This window comes from Corvus cornix, chromosome 6, assembly GCF_000738735.6.
Source record: "Corvus cornix cornix isolate S_Up_H32 chromosome 6, ASM73873v5, whole genome shotgun sequence".
NCBI lineage: Eukaryota > Metazoa > Chordata > Aves > Passeriformes > Corvidae > Corvus > Corvus cornix.
This window is the reverse complement of record NC_046336.1, coordinates 28,741,827-28,755,909: the sequence shown is the minus strand read 5'-3', so window position 1 is coordinate 28,755,909 and position 14,083 is coordinate 28,741,827. Positions and strand designations below refer to the sequence as shown.

At 43.0% G+C, this 14,083-nt stretch overlaps 1 protein-coding gene across 7 annotated transcripts in view; it reads left to right on the top strand.

The window, feature by feature from the left end:
• Positions 1-3,067: 3,067 nt before the first annotated feature.
• Positions 3,068-14,083, top strand: part of CCSER2 (coiled-coil serine rich protein 2) — a 61,754-nt gene continuing 50,738 nt past the window's right edge. For 6 of the 7 annotated variants that reach the window (XM_039553532.1, XM_039553530.1, XM_039553536.1 and 3 more), the window contains exons 1-2: positions 3,068-3,157; positions 3,846-4,030. The gene's annotated coding sequence lies outside the window, so the exon portion shown is untranslated. The remainder of the gene's footprint in view (positions 3,158-3,845; positions 4,031-14,083) is intronic. The other variant, XM_039553531.1, reaches the window with a different exon arrangement.

The following is a 14,083-nucleotide window of genomic DNA, read 5'->3' as shown; positions in this document are numbered from 1 at the left end:
CAGCAGTCACAGAATATGAGCTACTTAGCAAGGATTCTTTTTAAGACCATCATGGTAAAGACAATTTTTATGAAGTGATATAGAAAGCAGACTGTCCCTGCTTTGAGGATAATTTTAACTCAAGCAGACTAACTCAGCTTCATTGTAATGCAGAGAATTAGGAATATCCAGTTCAGATTTTGTAGTGTGTAAGGCTCTGTTACATGGTCAAATTCGAGAAATCCTTCTTTCCTTTTCCACTTGAGTGGCATCCCTGGCCTGTGAACTCTTGGGGCTGGGAGAATATTTGTGTGAATATTACTAGCTGCGTACCCAGCTCTTCTCTGGGTGGTTGTGTCACCCACTGCTGTGTCTCTGGTTTTGGAGGCAGCATACTGCCAGGTCAGTGAGCAAAGGGGATAATAACAAGCTTTTAGTCCATCTCCCAGTGTAATGTAATGTCCATTTAAATCAATTTAATAGAAAATCAATTCAAGGTGAAGACCTCAAGGTGAAGACCTCAAGCTGAAAACATCTGATCATAAACTGGTAGGAAAGATACTGCAGTTGATCATAGCTGGACGTCAGTCTGCACTCTGTCGCTAGGAGGGTTAACACCATTTTCTGAGATAAGCAGACAGAAGCTGGAGTGCTGGATGTAATGCTTCCTTTTTCAAAAACTGTGAATTCTGCTTCAAGACTGGATCTTAATCTTTAGCCTATATAAGCATATGAAAATCTGTTAAATGCCTAAACAGATAGTGGAGGTTCTCAAATCTGTCCTAAAATATCTCGAGGTTGCTTTCTTCTTTTATATATGCAGTTTTCTTTCAGAGCTCTGTTTCATAATTATTTCCAGATTATAAAAGCATGAGCTGGAGTTAAAAAATGTGGTTATACCACCACTTCCAGGTCAGCACACACAGCTTATGTGCCTCCTTTTTGCTGGTTACAAGTGTTCCTGGTTGTCTGATCTTTATTCCTTGATCTCGCCCACTGTGCCTCAGAGATGCACCAGGGGAGCTCCACAATCGCTTTGTGAGAGAGGACTTCAAGCACTGGTGTTGAAGAAACACCCGCCAGTGCCTGCAGAAGGGCAGTGGGAAATATAACTCCCCCAGTGGGTCTGTAATATAATTTCTTTTATTTTGGGGAAGGAAATGGAGAAGAAAGTTATTTGGAAGAAATTTCAGTGGGAATGGTGAAGTTGTTTTGATGAACAAAGTAGGGAAAAATCAAATCTATGTTAATGCAGTTGCTGCTCAGAAGCTGAGAATGACTGCAAGAAAGGATGATTGTGTGGTTAAAGCACTGATGCCTGACTGAGGAAATCTGAGTTCATTTCCTGGCTTTGCTATCTCTTCAGCTTTAAACAAGAGATTTAATCTCTCTGCTTGCCTTTTTTTTCCCCCCTTCCTGTACCACAGGGGAGTCATTATATTTCAGATTGTTCTAAGAATAAATGCATTAATGTGGCCGGTACATTTAAGTTTAAGCAAAAAAACCCCAAAACATATAAATGCTTCAGTTCTTGTTTCTTCTTTTTTAAAAAAGGCCTTTCTGCTGCCTACAGGGCAAATGTACCAAAGTCTTCATGCCCTGTGTCTAGAAAGATGAGGAGGCACTTGCAGATGGGCTGACATCTGGGCATGCCCAGCTTCTAGTCAAGAGGTGAACAAGGCTTATCAATTGCAGGGTGTTGGTTTTATTCCTACACAAACATAGCCTGAGGCGACTGCATGGCTTCTTCCCTCTGGGAGGCCTAGCGAAGCAGGCAGGCAAAAGCTTAGAAAAATTGGCCACCAAAACTTTTGAGAGAAAAGAAACTTTGAACATTTGATGTTGAAGCACAGCAACAGAGTTGCTGAAATGCTGTGACAACACAAACACGAAGGCCCCAAACCACAGGAGATGCAGAAACACAAGCCCTAAGGCAGAGCGTTGAGATGTAAATAGTGACTCAGTGATCCACCTCACTGGCAAGGAACTTCCTGAACCTTCTGTCAGTGCCTTCTAATTCCTCGCACAGGCAGAAAATTTGAGGAAATTAAACTCAATTTATTCTGTGAGCACCAGCATGCACCTGGTCTCCTGCAGTTGGCTGCAGGAGTCCTTCAGGCTTTTTGTACAGCTCGGTCACCTGTGAGGCCTTTCCCCAGTGAGCGCTCTCTGGTGTGGTGTGGGCAGCAGGACCGGGGCAGGGATCATCCCAATCCCCGTGCTGGGCACTGCTGAGGCCGCACCTCGAGTGCTGCCTTCAGTTCTGGGCCCCCACTTTACAATGGACATTGAGGAGCTGGAGTGTGTCCTGAGAGGGCCAACAAGGCTTGTGGAAGGTTTAGAAAACATGTCTTGTGAGGAACAGCTGAGGGAGCTGGCGTTGTTTAGTCTTGAGGAGGCTTGGAGGGGCCTCATTGCTCTCTGCAACTTGCTGAAAGCAGGTTGTACTGAGCTGGGGCCAGTCTCTTCTGCCGTGTCTGCAGAGAGTGGACAGGAGGAAAGGGACTTAGACAGGGGAGATTCAGATTAGATACTAGAAGACGATTTTTTCACTGTTTGGGTGGTTGGGCATTGGAATAGATTGCCCAGAGGGGTGGTATAGCCACCGTCCCTGGAGGTGTTTACGAGTCATTGGGATCCGGCGCTGGCTGATGGTTCAGGGGTTGCAGTGGCAGTGCCGGGCTGCTTTGGGTGATCTTAAAGCTCTCTTCCGCCCTTGACGATGATACGATTCTATCCTCCCATGCCGCAGGGCCGGGACACCCCCAGGCCCATTCCTGCAATGCTTTTAACAACTCTCATTTGCCCTTGGTTCTGCCAGCGGGCTCGACGATGGCTGGGGCGGACTGGCTGAGGCGGGCCGCGGCCCTGCCCGCCCGGCGTGGCAGCGTGACAGTGCCGAGCTGCGCTGGCTCCCGGGGCCACGGCGGAGGGGGCCCCTGCGGCCGATCAGAGCCACGAGCGATGCGCCCCCGGGCCGCGCCGCCGCCATGGGCAGGGCGGGGGCGGCCGCGCTGACGTCAGGGCGGGCCGAGGGGCGCGGGGCGGCTGCGTGTTCCCGCCCTCCGCCCCTCCCTGCGCGGGCCGGGCCGGGGCCGGGCGGGGCGGGCGGCGGGGACCCGAGGGTAGCGGAGCGGCCCTGCCCGAGGAGGCCGACAGCGGCCCGCGCTGTCTGGCGGTGAGTGCGGGGCGGCCGGTGCCGCCACCACCGCGCTGCCCCCCGCCGCCCCTCATCGGGGGCTCTTTGCCGGCGGGGAGCGGCCCCTGCCTCCTCCCTGCGCCGCCGCCCTGCGCCGGGGCGGGGGTCGCCGCTCGGCCGGGGATGCTGCGGCAGCGGCGGCCGCGCGGGCCGCGGGAGGCCGGGGAAGGGCGGCCGGGCGGGGCGGGGCGGCCTCCTGCGCGTCCCCGGCGGGCGCAGCGCTCACCTCCGGGCCGGCTGAATGTCACAGGGCGAGCCGCCCGCGTGCTACGGCTCGGGGGCAGCCTGGCACGGCGGGCCCGGCGCCGGGAGCGCCCCGGTGCCGGCTCTGCGGTGGTTTGTGCGTCCCTTTAATTCGATGTTCGGGGAGACGCACCTGCAGGTGCGTTGGGAGCAGCTGCTGCGAGCCCCGGTCGCAGAGGTCTTGTAGCGTGAGGTTTCGTATCTCGAAGGTTTTAATCTCCGAAAAGGAGAAGCAGCAAAAGCACCCAGTGTGTGTTTGTTCAAAGACAACAGTTTAAAAAAAAGAATAGTAACGGTGGAAAAGAATTATAATGGTGGCATTTCTATTTTAGCAGTGATCTGTTGAGATTCATACCAAGGGGATGTTCTGTACGTTGTGGTGATTTCACTTTAATGACACTGAGACTTTGCTTTCGTCACCCAGAGCCTGCTGTTCACTTCACGTTCTGTCAAATGTACTTTGGCACACAATGAAACGTAGGCAACCTCAGCCTTTAACTTTGAGCTGGAGGAGGTCGAGCTGTTTATCTTCAGTTTAAGAAAGCAAAACTGCATGGGAACTTTATGCTGTAGCAGAGCGTTAGTGTCCAGGCCAGACAACAAATTAAGGTAAGGATTGTCGATCTGGTACTCCATCTGGTATGCTGTGTAAAGATGTAAAGCACTTTTCAGGGGAATCGGTGCAACATGAAGGGTTAGAACTCTGTGTTCATAACAGGTTTGTTCTTGGTGTCTGTGGGCTTCGAGCCTTGATTTGGTGTGGAATAGAATTTTTTGTTATGAAGGTATTAAAAGTGAAGTGAAGTTGGATCTAAGTTCTCATTGTTTTATGTTTTTCAATTGAGAGCCACTTCACGTATTCACTGAGACTTTAGTAAATTCCTCTCTTCTGGAGAAATATACAAAAGTCTTGGGTTAGCTGGAGGAAGTAAATATTTACATTGTTTGCTGATAATGAATGAAATCGGCAAGATTTTTTTCTCATGTATGTAATGATCACATAACTTGAAATTCTCTGGGGCCATTTTGAAATACATGCCTCCAAGCTGAAGAGGTGATGGCCTAACAAATGGAACATGAGTAGAAACCAGCTACCTAAATGTCAGCCAAGGATCTATGTGAATATACAACTTAGACTAGAAAAGTTGTTTTTGGAGTTGAGGTTTAATTTCTGCTCATGGATAGTACTTTTCATTATAGAAATATCATTGTTTGGGCTCTAAAAACTGCCCAGTATTGTCTTTTAATTGTAAAGCTGTTGAAACTGTAGAAGTAGTCTCAATTAACATAATGATCTCATTTAATGTATTGTTATACTAATGAGTAATCCTGTTTAATGGAACTGTTCGTGTAAAAGCTCAGTGAAGTAAAATCCATTACTTTTGGACCTGATCATCCTTTAAGAGGGATTGGTTATTTGGAATAAACCAGTTAGTAGGAACTGTTGGCACGGGCTCTTTAGATAAAAAGCCATCATGCCATCAATGTTGAGATGAACATTGCTCGCCTGCAATCTTTAGAAAGTGTGGATCTCTCAAAATGGAAAAGAGATGAAGGAATATAAGATTACAGAAAGTAATATGATAAAATATATCAACAGTGGTTTTGGTGTTCTCTTTTAGCCACCATTCGCTGTAAACAGCAGCACCATCTTCTTAATTAGAAGCTTTCAGGCAGGGTTAAGTTCCATGCCAACAGGGATGCTAAGGAGATCAAAATACTAATGGTGCTTTTGATAATTAGGTTTAAAATCCTGTATTGTGTTTCGGTTGGAGCAATAAAAACAGATTATGTAAATCTCTGGATACCTGCACGCGTGTATGTTACAGTAAAATCCCAACAGCACTGAATAATTGTCCCAAAGTTGAAGTTTGGCTAGTCAGGAAAGGTCTTTGCATTTCTTCATAGCTCTGGGACACACACCCCAGCTCACTCTTAAACTGCTACCAAGTAGGTGCGTTTTGGAAGACATTCTGAGAATGTTGTTTTCTCCTTATCAAAAGTAATTTGATTTGCAGAGATGTGGACTTTGCTCAGTAGCCATTCTCTGTTCTCAAAGGAGGATTCAGCTGTGGCAGTTCTGCTGACAATATCCTATAGGAATTGAAGAAAGTCTCCTCAGGGTGGGGGTTTTTGCTTATCCCTGGTCACATGGGGCACTGGTGTCGCAAGTTCTTGCTAAAATGCTGTTTTCACTGCAGAGTGTTGGGTTTTTCATGAGCACTTAGTCTGCTCTGAGTTGAGGTCCTGCTCTGCAGAGTGCATTTTAATGGCCTTTATTGAAGAAGTACTGGCAATGCCGGCAATGTCCTCGCTGCAAGGAGGCTTGGCTTCTTAGCCAGAGGGAATGGATGATAAGGATTTACATTGATGAGGTGACTGAACAACTTACAGATCAGGAATAACCCTTAAATTGCAAATAATTTCTGTATTTATTCCCTGAAGCCAAAGAAATTCTGTGCTTTTAGGCTAATCAGCGCAGATGGCTTGTGACACACACAGCACAAGGGAAGCATCCCGGGAGAACTGAATGTCCCAGCTTCTCTTTACTCAATAATATGTCTACTTTAGGCTGGAGATTCAAAAATCTCTTCTAGATAGATGCAGAGTTTATCACTACAGTGTGGGTTTGGATGATACTTCAATACACATTCTTTTTGTAAATTGTATTAAAGATAGGCTTTACTTAAGTGGATTTTTTTTCTGGTTTCATATGTTAAAGTCATTACACAGCCACATTGATACATATTTTTGATGAGTTCAGGGATGCTGTGGCTTTTGAGTAACCTTCATCTCAGTAAGACAGACTTACATAGGTAGAAACTTGGCAAGGCCCAGGCTGCTGCTGTCGGTAGCAGGAGCCTTGAGGAGAGGAGCACAATCTGTCAACCTGCGTAGCCTTGTCTATCAGTAAACAGATAAAAACAGAAAAAAATCGTTCTCTGTAAATCATTTAATCATGAAAGCTTTCTGAAATGGTAATTTGTGTAAGTATAGCTTTACTATGACTACATTGAGATCCCAATTAAGCAAAACAAATGATACATATCTCCTTCCTGTAAGTTTGAATAAAATACAACATAGATGACTGAGTCTGAAAATGATCATGTGACAAACTGTCACTGGTAACTGAAAATTGCATCTCAGTTTCTTGGAGAATCTTGGTTTTTTTTTTTTTCCCCTTCAGTTGCAAACCTCTCAGGATATAACAAATATCTGTGTCTTCCACATTGTAGGAAACTGACCTTGATAAGTACATTCAGATATAGCTGTTGGTGTGTCAGAAAGCTGGTAGGAAAACACAAAACATGCGTTAAAATACCGGAGGTTGCCAGTCTGTTGTCAAAAACATGTTGGCATTTGTTATGCTGTGGCAAACCTGCAAAGTTGTTTGGTACTCAAACATTTTTAGAGAGTTTGGTTTTGAGACTGGGAACTGATATATAGCTGTGGAATTGTAGACTGAAGCTGCGTTGAGTCCAGCGCTAATGAAATGAAACTCAGTAGCCAGAAAGTGATACTTTGAAGATGTGGTTTACAAATAAAAAAGATTAGCTGAAAGCTGTAATACACCAGTGTATGGCTGCAGTATTTTTGATCAAGGGTGGATGTTAAAGAGAAGTCAAACTTCAAATAATACAGTATCTTCTTGAAAGCACATAGATATGAAACAAACTGGTGTGTTTGGTAGCAAGGAGAGAAGGTGTCAGTAGCCTCTTCTGGCAATGTAGGGAGTTTAGAGGTAGTTTTAGTAGTTTTCCCTGGGAATCTGTGCAAGACAATGAAATAACCTTGAAAGAATTGTTACTGGGGCTCTGGAACTCCTTGCTTAAGGCAGTCAGGGATGCAAAAACTTTGGGGGCTCAAGGATAGGTTATGCAAAATAGTGGACAAGAGATCTGTGGAGGGTTCCTAAACAAACTGCATCAGATTTAAGAAATTCTGTGAATTGAAAGCAGTTGAAGGTTGAGGAAGTCACATTCTGTGTTTGCCCTGATCATCCCTTCCCTGGTGCATTTTTATTTTAAGGCAGCCACAGGAGATAATGGGATTTTTGTATTCTTTACCTCTAAAATAAAATTGACTGGCGGACCTATATGGAGAATTGAATCTGGGCAGTGAAGTGCCACAATCCACACACAGTGAAATGCCATGATTTACATAATATTTCCAGCTTATCCAGGATTCACTGTCTGTCTCTGATGATAGCAGTGTTAAGGATTTTCTTTGTCAGTCCTTTTTCTAGTATTTTCTTTCAATCCAGCAGTGGCTGACTTAACAATGTGATTTTTTTTTTAAGGTGCATAGCAATGTGCTGACATGTTCTTGTCTCAAGATCACGATCTGTGAAAAACTGAACTATATTGAAACAGCATTGGCAATATATGTAAAAGAAAATCTCAGAACTACTTTTTTCTACCTTTCTTCTGCTTCAGCTTGTCTAATCTTGCTCAGTTATCACGTGTGAACCTCTTCAGGCTTATTGAAGATATCCCAGTAGCAGCGAGTCTATGAATCAAATGCCATCTCTTCCTATTATCTCTGCTTGCCATTCAGCTTAACCTATAACTAGAATTCTTACTCGGGCAGCAGGAGAAAGAAAAAATGAAAGAATGAGTGTATGTGGCTGGAGGGGGGAAAAAAGCAACTTCCATATTGGTTGGAAGCACAGCCTCATTGAAGATTTAAACCCATGGAAATTCTTAATCTTAAAATACTCACATAGATAAACTGTTCATCAGCAGTTCAGACAGGAAGTATTGGTTCTGTTATTAGTCATTATGTAATCATTGCAAAATACGTACTGAAAAATACATTTATACCACTGTAAGAGGGCTCTAGCTCAAGACAGCTCAGTGTTTTTACATGGAGAACATGCATCAGTTGAATAAGCAAACTAGAGGAGTAGGATGGACAGCATGGCAGTCTAAAAAGGGATATTTCCAGTTATAATTAGTTGTATACCACGTTTCACTTAGCTTTCAGCCTGCCTGTTCTTATCAGCAAGAAAATCCTGCTCCAGCTAACATGCAATACTATGTAAGAAGTAGAAAACAGTAACTGGTAACCAGCTCTTTGTTACTGAGTCAATGGTGAAGTAAATCTTTCCTAGAACAGTTAGAGATGGGAATGGTGTGTTTGAATCACTTGGTGACAGTGGATAGTGCTGAGCAAAAAGGGTTATTCCTCTGGTTTTAAGTGAAATATTTGCTGGAGAACAGCAGGTAATTCCTACTGGTTTGCAGTAGGACATTGCTTTTGAGACAGATGCAATCTTTCTGGATTTATTCTTACAGACAGATTAAGTTACCAATGTGAAATGCTGTTGCTGAAGGACTAATAGCATCAGCACGAGCAGGGGCCTGTTTCTGCTGTCAGTTGCTTTGATGCTGACATAATCACAAATTTTTTTAAGGAGAGATCGAGATCTGACATTTCACTGGTAGAAAGCTTTAATTCTAGACTGCAACTGATGTTTGGGATTTTTCGGTCAATCTTAGACACAGCATAAAATTTAATTTGCCTTTATGATGTAAACAGTGATGCTACTTTTAAAACTCTTCAGAAAGGCAGGTTTCTGGTTATCTGCTGCCTTATTAGTCATGTAAGAATGCCAAAAAATTACCTGTTTGAGAAACCTTGGAAAAAAGACTCTGGTGGGAGAATCCCCAGCATCTATTGCACACAAGCATATGCACAATTATGGCTTATCTTCCAGGACAGAAATCTTGCTTAAATGCAAGGAAATGTTAAGGCAACATAGGAACCTAGATATAAACGTGCTTTATAGTCACAGTACCTTAGTTTGGGGTTGTTTTTGGGAGGCGGTGCTGGTGAATAATTAACAGGTTTTGGCTTCTTTGCAGCTGTGTGACTTTGTCTTCAGGCTGCAGGGCAAGAGAACTGTAAGGCAGGCAGACAGTGTCTGTCTTTTCTTACTTCAGTTTCCCTCCTTTCTGTTTGTTATACCTGCAAATTTGGTAACAGTTTTAAGTATCATCAAAGAGAGGAGCAAGTAAAGGCTCTTCGTTTCTCCAACAAAGATGTTGAAAACAATGCATCTTTTGCAGTTTAAGACCTATTAAGCAACCCTAGTGAAGAAGCTTGACTTGCTCACTGGGGGCGAATCTCTTGGGTTGGTTCAGTTCACAGGAGCCTGTTCCTTGCGTAACACATCAAGTGAAGTAATCCACGTAATTGAATTCCTTCTAGCAGGGGTGTTTCTGCTCTGGAGCCAGATATATTGCTCCTGATTATGTTAATTGTTTCTGATACATGGCAATACATCCCTCCCACCTCTTGCAGTGTTCTTGGGGTCAGCACTTGTAGTGCTTTTATCATCAGGGCCTTGTGTTGTTTGGATGTCCAGTGAGCTCCACTGTGTTCTGGTTCTTGTGTTTTGGAGTTGGAGTTTGGAGTATGCAGACTAGCATAGACGAGCCTGTTGTTCATATCTGCTGCAGGTACAGGCTGGACATTGCTTGCTCAGGTTTAACAGGATCTGCTGAAGAAAGGAATTGATGACTTCTTCTAAGAGGATGCATCAGATGAATAGCAGCTTCAGAGAGGAGTCGTGCATCTCCAGGGCTTTATTCCAATTTCTAGCTGACCTCTGTCCCTGACAACAGTTAGGCTGTCACCATAATGCAGGAAAGAGTAACTGTCATTGCATTTCATGTCTCATTTATGAACAACCCATAATAACCTGCATTAACACTTAAGAGGAACATGAAATTGCACTGGCAAGTCTTCCTTCCTTTTCACAGACCCTGATACTCTCTTTCACTGAGAATAATTTATCTTTCCCCCAGTTACTTCCATCTTCTTCTTTTTGTGCTAAAGCTGCTCCTTGCTGCAGCTGGCTAAACATCTGGACCTTGGCTGCTTTCCACCTTGTTAGTTGTGTAAGAATGCCGAAAATCAGGGCAACTTTACTTGTTTGAGAAACAGATGTTTAGCAAAGGTCTTTCTTGTAGGTAAAATATGCATAACTTTTTTTTCAATAAAATCTAAAGGGGCTTGTGATAACCCATACCCTGTTTTGTTTCAATGTTTTGGTAAGGTTTGGTGTAAAAATTTGGAGTTGAAAAATGTATAGTTTCTGTTTTACTAATATGAAATACACAACTGGGCAACAATTACAAAGCATCCATGTCTGGGCAGATAGCACTTAGCCCTTTTTTGCTTCCTTGAGGTGCCTGATGCTCTGTGGAACAGCATTAATGGCAAAGTGAATTGCCAGTGTGGCCCTGAGGGATGCAAAGGGAGTTTTTGATTCTGGAAGCATTGTGGTAGCTTTCTTCTACAAAATAGAGCTGCATTTCCCTATTTCTTTTTCTCCAGTAAGTGCTTATGTCCTCTTGTCTTATCAAACATTAAGGATTCTGATGAATCACAAGAATGCTTTTAGAGATGGCATGGGATGTCATATTTTCTGCTGTATTGACTAAAGATACTGCTCAGTGTTAAAAATCCAGAAACTCGAATCTCTTTATGATGTGTTTCTTGCTTCCTTCTCCCTTTATCTCTATTCATTGTTATGTTCTGCTGATATTCTTTGACCTAGTATGTTTTGACCGTAAAATTGAGCACAAGAGCAGCTTGGATAACTGGTTTGCTTGGTGTTTGATAGATCAACCCTTAAAAGGGGCTAGAACCTCATAAATGTGAAGGAGGAAAAATAGAAAAGGACATATCTCTAAGCTGTCTTGAGATCTGAAAACAGAATCCCACAACTTGGGACACAGAAAAGCAAGGTGATTTCAGAAAAATAGAATAATAAGCATTCACCATCTTGGAATTGCCCGCTATACTTCCTGACTATGTTGCTTCACAAGGCAGTGTGAGGGCAGCTGGTGTTAATCAGAGCAGTTTGGACACAGGAAAGGGAGAGAGGCTGAAATTCATGGATGGCTTCATAAAGCATTGGGAATTGATTCAAGAACAGGTGTCTTGGAGAAACTGAAGACAGGAGAAGGAAGGCAGGCTTGGAGGAATTTACTGCAGAGCTGATAAATCTTACTGGATCTTGGAGTGGAGGGAGAGAAGGCGCTTTTGGCTAAACTGAAACCAGTCTGTGCAGAGGAAACAACACAAAAACTTGTAAATACTCAAGGTTCAGTCTTGAAGCCATCAGAATTTCTGGTTGCATTCTGATTCATTTGAGTTCATACAGCACGCACAGTTTCCTCAGGATTCGTGGTCTTTAATTCCCCGGGGCTTGTCATGCTCAGAGCAGGTGTTTGCCAGCTGGATCTCTTGCGTGTTTCTTGTATTCTGTTAAGCTCCCATGGTCCTCTTAAAGCTGAAAATTGACTTGCAGCCGTGCTGCCCATCTTGCAATGTTCTTAAGTGCGTGCTAAAGAAGTCTTTTGCTGCTTCTGTTGCAGGGACCTCCCAGATTATTCCCTGGTGACATTCAATGCCTCCCTACATTGGTGAAAATAAGCTATTTTCACGTAACTGCTCTAATGCATTTTTAATTACATCTTTAAGAAAAATAGATCTTAAGTTGTGTTTGTTTCACCACAAATCAGTGGTGAAAAGATCTGCATAATATTTGTCCTGAAAAACAAATAAATAACCAGCAGCTGCAGTGTTAAAACCCAGAGGTGTAAGAGGTGATTTATAAGCTGTGCACAGGACAGAGCTGAAATACACGTGCACTTTCATTCCTGTGAATGAAGCACAGATCTGAAACTGTTGGCATGGCGATAGATCTGCAGAGGGGAATTGCTCTGGCCTGGCACCAGTCTGTCAGATGTGTTTCATCCATCAGCTGGGTATTCTGCACTGCTGTGACAATAGGAGGGGAACTTGGTCCCATTCAGGAATCTGGAACTGGAAAATGCTGTTATCTTCCTGGTGGCAGGGATTATAGGGATGGCAGTATTTTCAGGTGCTTAAACTTTCAAATGGATGAATCTTTAACCTGTCTTCTTCTGTAGGATAGAGTCTCAGATGCAAAGCTAGACTTTGCTGAGAAGTTAATGTATAGGAAACTGCCTTCCTGGTGGAGCTGAAAAAAGCTGTGAATGAAATAAGAGTGAATGTTGTGCTTGCCACTAACAGTGCAGCATTTTGTCTAGGTGTAAATAATCCTGTAGAGAAAGTACCAAGGAGGGCAAGAATGAATATCCTTTTGCTTATCACCAGGATCTTGAATATCCTTGAAGGTAAGGATGTAGCAGCTTTTCAGTTAATTCAGATTTTACTTCAGAGAGGGTCTGTGGATTTTAACTCCTTTTCCCTGGATCATTATGTAAGGCTAGGCTCTTTATAATTAGCTTAATTCCCGATTAGGCTTGTGTGCACTAGATAATGAATTTCCCAAGGCAAAGAATATAAAACTTGTTTGCCCAAATGTCAGTTTTTAAAAATTCCATAGATTGCTTGTCTAAAAATACTTTGAATTTCTTTATAGTACAGCAGGCTACAATTTAAATTGTATTGAACCTGAATCTTCTGGGATGCAGAAATCATACTCTAACTTGTAGGTACAGTGCTGCTTGATAAGGGAGTTTCATTGTTAGGCTAGTATAATCTTTCCTAGTATACATATGTAAAGATTAAGAATGTTTTAGAGAACTTAATAAGAAAATTCCCCATTTTCTGGGAAACATCTGCCAGACACAATGCTGTTAAGTTTTAGTGGTTTTTTTGATGACATTGTATTTCAATGAAACAAATGTAACCTGGACTTGAGGAGATGGCACAGTAGTTACAGTTAAGTGGCTAATAAAATACAGACAAGTATTGTTTGTCTTTTAATTTAATTATCTGAAGTGTTCTAAGCTATCAGCATAGTTTTCTTGAAGATAATGTGTTGTCGAAAGGATAAATGAGCAAGAGCCCTTACTACTGAGAACTGAAAGGTCTCCTTTCCACGTTTAATTTGCAGCACTTGGTGGAGGATTAAAGTAATCTAATTAATGGCCTCGTTTACATTTTGCAGTTACCTAAGAGATGGTAGACAGATGTGAAAAGGGAATTATCCATAAAGCATGCAAGTTAAATTAGCAGCTTTCTAATTTAACTTTTTCAGTTTGGATGATTTCTTCACAAGACTTGCCTTTTCTTTAGAGTTGCGTTATCTTCTGAGGGATCTGCAGTATGATGCTTGCTGGGAATGAATTCATCAGCATGGTAAAGGCCATTTTTTATTAATGGAGTTATTAAAAAAAAAAGGTATGCTTTATTGTATGTAGTTGACATGAAGTAAATAGCAACTTTGATGTTGCTATTAAAGCCTGATAATATTTTCCTGTGGAAGGTATGCAGGTGCACTGTGGGCAAGAAGTCTGACCTGAGACACTTCAATCCACATGCAGGCGGGCGTCATATGTAGTGAATGTTCTGCTGGTCCCAGGGGGAAACAGTTGTGTCCTTCTTTGCACACCTGGGGTGAGGGTTGTGCCTCTGGTGCACAAGAATTCACTGAGTATTTGAAAAGTCGGGATTTGTGTATTTCAAAATGGACATGCACACACCAGTTGCAGAATGTGGATTCTGATGTTTTCACAAGTTAGGAGCCCCTAAAAGCCCTGTCTTCAGTACCTTTCTCTTTCTGTCTTTGTAATGTAGATCTGCTTCCAGAAGATACTGCTCTGGGACATCCTATTCACTGACAAATCCTAAGGGTATTTCAATTTGCATGAATTT